We start from the raw sequence: 9,147 nt of genomic DNA, 5'->3' as shown, positions 1-9,147 counted from the left end.
TTGCATTGGTTAAGATGAGATCACACTGGAAATGAGCGGGCCTTGTGACCAGTATGACTGGTGGTGGGTGTCCTGGGTTGATGATGTGAAAGAGTTGGCCATAGGAAGATGGAGGCATACTGGAGTGACAGAGCTGTAAGCCTGTGAGTGTCAAGGCAGCCAAATATATATATATATATGTCTTTTCCAGAAAAAAAAATAACAAAAACAAAAACTTATTTTCTTCCTCTGCTTTTTTGCTTAATATGGATCCTCAATTGAATAGATGATTCCCACTGTACTAACTGGTTTTGTGCCAGCTTTATACAATCTAGAGTCATCTGAGAGGAAGGAGCTTCAGTTAAGGAAATGCTCCATGAGATCCAGATGTAAAGCATTTTCTCAATTAGTTGGCAATGGGTGAAGATCCAGCTGACCACTGGACTCTCTATCCCTGACCTGGTGGTCCTAGGTTCTATATGAAAGCAAGCTGAGTAAGCCACGGGGGAGAAGACCAGTAAGGAGGACCCTTCCATGTCCTCTGCATCAACATGTGTCTCCAGGTTCTAGCCTTGCTTCAGTTCCTATCTTGACTTCCTCCAATGATAGACTATGATCTGGAAAGTGTAATCCAAATAAACCCTTTTCTTCCCAACTTGCTTTTTAGCTATGGTTTTGCATTACATCAATGGAAACCCTAACTAAGACCCCCCCCCCACCTTCTAAGGAGAATCATGTCTTACTCAGTTTATCACTTCAAACACTCATCCCTAAAGACCCATACAGATAATGCATTGTTGATCCTTAGGCATTCCTCAGACTAGTCAATTTAAAACATGAAGTGAACCATCCCATTCACCTTCCTGAAGAGTTCATGAGTTTCAAAGGACAACAGGATAATTAAGTACCAGGGAAAGCCCATACAACTCTGGAAGAAACAGAAACAGAAGGAGAAGGAGAAGGAGAAGGAGAAGCAGAAGGAGAAGGAGAAGGAGAAGGAGAAGGAGAAGGAGAAGGAGAAGGAGAAGGAGTAGAAGAAGAAGAAGAAAAAGAAGAAGAAGAAGAAGAAGAAGAAGAAGAAGAAGAAGAAGAAGAAGAAGAAGAAGAAGAAGAAGAAGAAGAAGAAGAGGAAGAAGAAGGAGGAGGAAGGAGGAGGAGGAGGAGGAGGAGGAGGAGGAGAAGGAGAAGGAGAAGGAGGAGGAGAAAGACAAAGAAAGAAAGAAAGAGAGAGAGAGAAAGAAGGAAAGAAAGAAAGAAAGAAGGAAAGAAAGAAAGAAAGAAAGAAAGAAAGAAAGAAAGAAAGAAAGAAGAAAAAGAAGAACAAGAGGAGGACAAAGAGGAGGAAGAAAAGGAAGAAGAAGAAGACAAAAACACCCAGTGTCTTAGTCAGGATTTCTATTCTTCCACAAAACATCATGACTAAAAAGCAAATTGGATAGTAAAGGATTTATTCAGCTTACACTTCCACATTGCTGTTCATCACCAAAGGAAGTCTGTACTGAAACTCTAGCACCAGGAAGCAGGAGCTGATGCTGAGGCCCTGGAGGGATGTTACTTATTGACTTGCTTCCCTGGCTTATTCAGCTTGCTTTCTTGTAGAACGCAAGACTACCACCATAGGGATGGCATCACCCACTATGGGCCCTCCCACCATTGAACACTAATTGAGAAAATGCCTTACAGTTGGATCTCATGGAGGCATTTCTTTAAGGGAGGCTCCTTTCTCTGGGATAACTCCAGCCTGTATCAAGTTGACACACAAAACCAGCCAATACATCTAGCCGTATGCCTCATAAATCCAATGGCTTTCTGCTTTAAAATCATCTTCAGTATTTCCCTTGCAATCATGTACCTTTTTGATTTGAGTATATCTATTTTGGGATGAAGATCATTACTGAATTCAGTTCTAAGAGAAGCCAATTATGGGGAAATTAAAAAGTCAGAAAACAGAAACTCTCTACTGTTGTTTGACTGTGGAATAACTATACTACGGATACTGCTTCTGTGTGTTTTGCTCCCCACATCTATGTGTACATCACACTGTGGAGCATCTTATGACATAGACTTACTGTACAGGAAGATACTTTCTGTCAGAAATGAAAATATTTAGTTGTTCCATTAAGATCTTTCTAACTCCTGAGGCTTTCTTCTTGGCAGAGAAATGAAGTCTGGATGTACAATATTGACTTATTGAAACTCATGTTGTGGTGACCTTGCCCTCCCTCAGTTTTCCAATGGCTTATAAGCTAATCTGTATCTAAAAAACATGTACTTATTCTTTTTATTAGATATTTTCTTTATTTGAATTTTAAATGTTATCCCCTCTCTTAGTTTCCCCTCCGAAAACCCCCTAACCTCTCTCCCCTCCCCTGACTCACCAACCAACCCACTCCCCATTCCTGGCCCTGGCATTACCCTACCCTGCAGCATAGAGCCTTCACAGTACCAAGGTCCTATCCTTTCACTGATGATTAACAAGGCCATCTTCTGCTACATATGCAGCTGGAACCATGGGTCCCTCCATGTGTGCTCTTTGGTTGGTGGTTTAATCACTGGGAGCTCTGTATGGTACTGGTTGGTTCATATTGTTGTTCCTCCTTGGGTCCTTTCTCTATCTCCTTCATTGGGCACCCTGTGCTCAGTCCAATGGTTGGCTGAGAGCATCCACCTCTGTATTTGTCAGGCACTATTAGAGCCTCTCAGGAGACACCTATATCTGACTTCTGTTGATATCCACAAAATCAACAGAATATTGTTGGGATCCACAATAGTTTGGTGACTGTAAATAGGATGAATCCCTAGGTGGATGGTCTTTCCTTCAGTCTCTGCTCCACAATTTGTCTCTGTGACTCCTACAAAGGTTATTTTGTTCCCCATTCTAATAAGAACCAACATATCAATGCTGTGGTCAAATCCTCTGTTGTGGGACATCTGGGTTCTTTCCAGCTTCGGGCTATTATAAATAAAGCTGCTATGAACATAGTGGAACATGTATCCTTATTACATGTTGGAGCATCTTCAGGGTATATACCCAGGAATGGTTTTGCTGGGTCCTCAGGTAGTACTATGACCAATCTTCTGAAGAACTGCAAGACTGATTTCCAGAGTTGTTGTACCAGCTTGCAATCCCACCAGCAATGAAGGAGTGTTCCTCTTTCTCCACAACCTCTCCAGCATCTGCTGCCACCTGAGTTTTTGATCTTAGCCATTCTGACTGGTGAGAGGTGGAATCTCAGGGTTGTTTTGATTTGCATTTCTCTGATGACTAAGGATGTTGAGCATATCTTTAGGTGCTTCTCAGCCATTTGGTATTCCCCAGTTGAGAATTCTTTGTTTAGTTCTGTTTCCCATTTTTGAATAGGGTTATTTGGTTCTCTGGAGTCTAACTTCTTGAGTTCTTTGAATAAGCTGGACATTAGCCCTTTATCTGATCTAAGATTGGTAAAGATCGTTTCCCAATCTGTTGGTTGCCTTTTTGTCCTATTAACAGTGGCCTTTGCCTTACAAAAGCTTTACAATTTTATAAGGTCCCATTTCTCAAATCTTGATCTTAGAGCATAAGCTATTGGTGTTCTGTTCAGGAAATTTTCCCCTGTGCCCATGTGCTTGAGGCTCTTGCCTACTTTCTTTTCTATTAATTTCAGTGTATCTGATTTTATGTGGAGACCCTTGATCCACTTGGACTTGAACTTTGTACAAGGAGCTGGCCCCAGTGTAGGGGAATGCCAGGGCCAAGAAACAGGAGAGGGTAGGTTGGTGAGCAGAGGGAGGGGGGAGGGAATAGGGTTTTTTTTCATCAGGAAATGGATGTTTGAAATGTAAATAAAGAAAATATCTAAACAAAAAGAATGGATTGATGTGCATTCTTCTACGTGATGACTGCCAGTTGAACCAACACCATTTGTTGAAAGTGCTGTCCTTTTTTCCACTGGATGATTTTAGCTCCTTTGTCAAAGATCAAGTGACCATAGGTGTATGGGTTCATTTTTGGGTCTTTAATTCTATTCCATTGATCTACCTGCCTGTCACTGTACCAATACCATACAGTTTTTTAATCACAATTGCTCTGTAGTACAGCTTGAGGTCAGGGATTGTGATCCACCAGAGGTTCTTTTATTCTTGAGAATAGTTTTTGCTATCCTAGGTTTTTTGTTATTCCAGATGAATTTTCAAATTGCTCTTTCCAAGTATGTGAAAAATTGAGTTGGTATTTTGATGGGGCTCTCATTGAATCTGTAGATTGCTTTCGGCAAGATGGCCATTTTTACTATATTAATCCTGCCAATCCATGAGTATGGGAGATCTTTCCACCTTCTGAGATCTTTGATTTCCTTCATCAAAGACTTGAAGGTCTTGTCATACATATTTTTACTTGCTTAGTTAGAGTCACACCAAGGTATTGTATATTATTTGTGACTATTGTGAAGGGTGTTGTTTCCCTAATTTCTTTCTCAGCCTGTTTATCCTTTGTGTAGAGGAAGGCCACTGATTTGCTTGAGTTATTTTATATCTAGCTACTGTGCTGAAGTTGTTTATCAGGTTTAGGAGGTCTCTTGTGGAATTTTTGGGGTCATTTAAGTATACTATCATATCATCAGTAAATAGTGATAATTTGACTTCTTCCTTTCCAATTTGTATCCCTTTGATCTCCTTTTGTTGTCTAATTGCTCTGGCTAGGACTTCAAGTACAATATTGAATAGGTAGGGAGAGAGTGGTCAGTTTTGTCTAGTCCCTGATTTTAGTGGGATTGCTTCAAGTTTCTCTCCATTTAGTTTGATGTTGGTTACTGGTTTTCTGTATATTGATTTTACTGTGTTTAGGTATGGGCCTTGAATTCCTGATCTTTCCAAGACTTTTATCATGAAGGGGTGTTCGATTTTGTCAAATGCTTTCTCAGCATCTAATGAAGTAATCATATATTTTTCCCCCTTTGAATTTGTTTATATAGTGGATTATGTTGATGGATTTCCATATATTGAACTATCCCTGAATCCCTAGGATGAATCCTACTTGATCATGATGGATGATCATTTTGATGTGTTCTTGGATTTGGTTTCTGAGAATTTTATTGATTATTTTTGCATCCATATTCATAAGGGATATTGTTCTGAAGGTCTCTTTCTTTGTTGGATCTTTTTGTGGTTTAGATATCAGGGTAATTGTGGCTTCATAGAACGAATTGGGTAGAGTGTGTTCTGTTTCCATATTGTGCAATAGTTTGAGGAATATTGTTCTTAGGTCTTCTTTGCAGGTCTGATAAAACTCTGCACTAAACCCATCTGGTCCTGAGCTTTTTTGGGGGGTGGGGGAGACTATTAATGACTGTCTCTGTTTCATTAGCAAATATGGGATTGTTTAGATAATTTATCTGATTCTGATTTAACTTTGGTACTTTGTAACTGTTTAGAAAATTGTCCATTTCATCCAGGTTTTCTAGTTTTGTTGAGTATAGGCTTTTGTGGTAGGATATCATGTTTTTTGGATTTCCTCAGTTTCTGTTGTTATGTCTCCCTTTTCATTTCTAATTTTGTTAATTAGAACATATTTCTCTGTGACCTCTAGTTAGTCTGGCTAAGGATTTATCTAATTTGTTGATTTTTCTCAAAGAACCAGCTCCTGGTTTGGTTGATCCTTTGTATAGTTCTTTTTGTTTCTACTTGGTTGATTTCAGCCCTGAGTTTGATTATTTCCTGCAGTCTACTCCTCTTGGGTGAACATGCTTCTTTTTATTCTAGAGCTTTCAGATGTGCTGTCAAACTGCCATTGTATGTTCTCTCCAGTTTCTATTTGAAGGCATTCCGACCTATGAGTTTCCCTCTTTGGACTGCTTTCATTGTATCTCATAAAATTGGGTATGTTATGCCTTTGTTTTGATTAAACTCTAAAAAGTCTTTAATTTCTTTCATTTCTTCCTTGATCATGTTATCATTGAGTAGATGGCTTCCACATGTATGTGGGTTTTCTATTGTTTATGTTGTTACTGAGGACCAGCCCTAGTCCGTGATCTAATATGATGCATGGAATTATTTCAATCTTCTTGTATCTGTTGAGGCCTGTTTTCTGACAAATTATATGGTCATTTTTGGAGAAGGTTCCGTGAGGTGCTGAGAAGGTATATCCTATAAAATGTTCTATAGTTATCTGTTAAATCCATTTGTTTCATAACTTCTGTTAGTCTCACAGTGTCTCTGTTTAGTTTCTGTTTCAATGATCTGTCCATTGCTGAGAGTGGGGTGTTGAAGTGTCCCACTATTATTGTATGTGGTGCAATGTGTGCTTTGAGTTTTAATAAAGTTTCTTTTATGAATATAGATGCCCTTGCATTTGGAGCGTAGAGGTTCAGAATTGAGAGTTCATCTTAGTAGATCTTAATTTTGATGAGTATGAAATGTCCCTCTTTATCTTTTTTGATCACTTTAGGTTGAAAGTTGATTTTATTCAATACTAGAATGGCTACTCCAGCTTGTTTCTTGGGACCATTTGCTTGGAGAATTGTTTTCCATCCTTTATTCTGAGGTATTGTTTGTCTTTGTCACTCAAGTGGATTTCCTCAATGCAACAAAATTTTGGGTCCTGTTTATGTAACCAATCTGTTTGTCTATGTCTTTTTACTGGGGAATTGAATCCATTGATATTAATAGTTATTAAGGAAAAGTAATTGTTGCTTCCTGTTATTTTTGTTGTTAGAGTTGGAATTCTGGTCACGTGGCTCTTTTAGTTTTGCTGAAAGTTTACTTTCTTGCTTTTTCTAGGGTGTAGTTTCTCTGCTTGTGTTAGAGTTTTCCACTTATTATCCTTTCAAGGGCTGGATTTGTGGAAAGAGATTATGTAAATTTGATTTTGTCATGGAGTACCTTGCTTTTTCCATGTATGGTAATCGAGAGTTTTGCAGGGTATAGTAGCCTGTGTTGGTATTTGTGTTCTATTAGGATCTGTACCACATCAGCCCAGGACCTTCTGGCATTCATAGTCTCTGGTGAGAAATTTGTTGTAATTCTGATAGGTCTGCCTTTATAAGTTACTTGATCTTTTTCCCTCACTGCTTTTAATATTCTTTCTTTGTTTAGTGCATTTGGTGTTTTGATTATTTATGTGATGGGAGGAATTTCTTTTATGGTCCAGTCTAATTAGAGTCTGTATGCTTCTTGTATTTTCATGGGCCTCTCTTTCTTACATCAGCAAAGTTTTTTCTATAATTTTGTTGAAGATATTCACTAGCCCTTTAAGTTGGAAATCTTCACTGTCTTCTATACCTATTATCCTTAGGTTTGGACTTCTCATTCCATCCTGGATTTCCTGGATAAACTCCTGGGTTAGGAGTTTTTTGCTTTTTGCATTTTCTTTGACTGTTGTGTCAATGTTTTCTAAGGTGTCTTCTGCCCCTGAGATTCTCTCTTCTATCTCTTGCATTCTGTTGGTGATGCTTGCATCTATAGCTCCTGATCACTTTCCCAGGTTTTCTATCTCCAGGGTTGTCTCCCTTTGTGATTTCTTTATTGTTTCTATTTCCATTTTTAGGTCCTGGATGATTTTGTTCAATTCCTTCATCTGTTTGGTTGTGTTTTTCTGTAATTCTGTAAGGGATTTTTATGTTTCCTCTTTAAGGGCTTCTACCTATTTACCTGTGTTCTCCTATATTTCTCTAAGGGAGTTATTTATGTCCTTCTTAAATTCCTCTATCAGCATCATGAGATGTGATTTTAAATCCACATCTTGCTTTCTCCAGTGTGTTGGAGTATCCAGGACTTGCTGTGGTGGGAGAACTGGTGGGTTCTGATGATACCAAGTAGCCTTGGTTTCTGTTGGTAAGATTCTTGTGTTTGCCTTTTAACATCTGGTTATCTCTGGTGTTAGATGGTCTTGCTGTGTCTGGCTGGATCTTGTCCCTCCTGTGGGTCTGTAAGCCTGTGTCAGCACTCCTGGGAGACTAGCTCTTTCCTGGTGGAACTTGTGTACAGAAGGCTCTGGAACAGCCTAAGTTCTAAGGATCCTTCCAGTTGCAAGTGGCAACTGGAAGGATCCTGGCCCAGTTGTTCCTCTGTTCCTGACGCCTTGCTGCCCTGCTCCAGACAGTTACAGGAGAGAAAGTTGCTATCTTATCTCTGAGCCTGGGAGTGAAGGCACTCCTGGAAGAACAGCTCTCTCCTGATGGGACCCATGCACAGCATGAAACTGTTGAACAGCCACAGCTCCTGGGTGCAGATGGCAGACCTGAAGGATCCTGTCCCAGCTGCTCCACTGTTCCTGTGTTCTGCGCCTGCTGACAGTTATTGGAGAGAAAGTGGAGATCTCACCTCTTGGCCTGGGAGTATGAGCACTTCTGGGAGACTAGCTCTCTTCTAATAGGGACCCGTGCACAGCAGGCTCTGGAACAGCCTCACCTCCTGCTCCCGGGTGCAGATGGCAGACTCTAAGAAACATGTATTAATTTCAGCAGAACACATTGTATGCTATTCCTCTCATTGTCTATGTAGCTTAGTTGACTAGCATTACTGAGCTGATTTTATTAAGTGTAAATTCAGTTCATTATTTGAAAAGGTATTTTTTTGAGCCCACTAGCATTTACAAAATTAAAGAAACTAATAGTCTAACAATAGTGGGACTACCCTTCTTATCAAGATATTTTATATAAATGAAAGTTTTTATCAAAATAGAATATATTTTAATTGTATCCTTTCTCTATATAAGTTCATTGGTATTCTCAAACATACTCCAATAAAAAGAAAGCAAATACCATCAGGATAAGATCATCTAGATAATATTAAAAGTCCACATTTTTATCTTGCTGAAATTCATATTCAATTGATGAGGCAATACCGTCACACTAATATCATATATTCAAACCACAAGTCTAACTGGTGGGTTTTAAAATTAGGAGCTGTCATATTCTTGACAAATAAGAAAAATCATACGAACTAGAACATTTCCCCATGACCACAGCACAATACATACTGAAGGTCAAAATTTCTCTACAAGATGTTGTCATATGCTCGGACATTTTTCTTGACATATGACTTATCCTTGAACAAAATGGAAGGTGTTTTGCTGTACTTATTCTGCCAAAGTTTTCTAAGATATTCTAAAGTTGAATTCTACTTTGTAAGATGTCAAAAAGAAAAGTCAGTTTTGTCAAGTTCTTCTTGAATTAAAGCAAAGTTCAATGGATT

At 39.0% G+C, this 9,147-nt stretch overlaps 1 long non-coding RNA gene across 1 annotated transcript in view; it reads right to left on the bottom strand.

Annotated features, from left to right (window-relative positions):
• The window catches only part of LOC116084722, a 24,250-nt gene extending 15,749 nt beyond the window's left edge, over positions 1-8,501 (bottom strand). Inside the window, exon 1 of the long non-coding RNA XR_004116238.1 lies at positions 8,275-8,501. This is a non-coding gene — a long non-coding RNA (uncharacterized LOC116084722). The remainder of the gene's footprint in view (positions 1-8,274) is intronic.
• Between the last annotated feature and the right edge of the window lie 646 nt (positions 8,502-9,147).

This window comes from Mastomys coucha, unplaced genomic scaffold (genome assembly GCF_008632895.1).
Source record: "Mastomys coucha isolate ucsf_1 unplaced genomic scaffold, UCSF_Mcou_1 pScaffold9, whole genome shotgun sequence".
Taxonomy (NCBI): Eukaryota; Metazoa; Chordata; class Mammalia; order Rodentia; family Muridae; genus Mastomys; species Mastomys coucha.
Note: the sequence above shows the minus strand (reverse complement) of the source record. Positions and strands in the feature narration are given on the sequence as shown.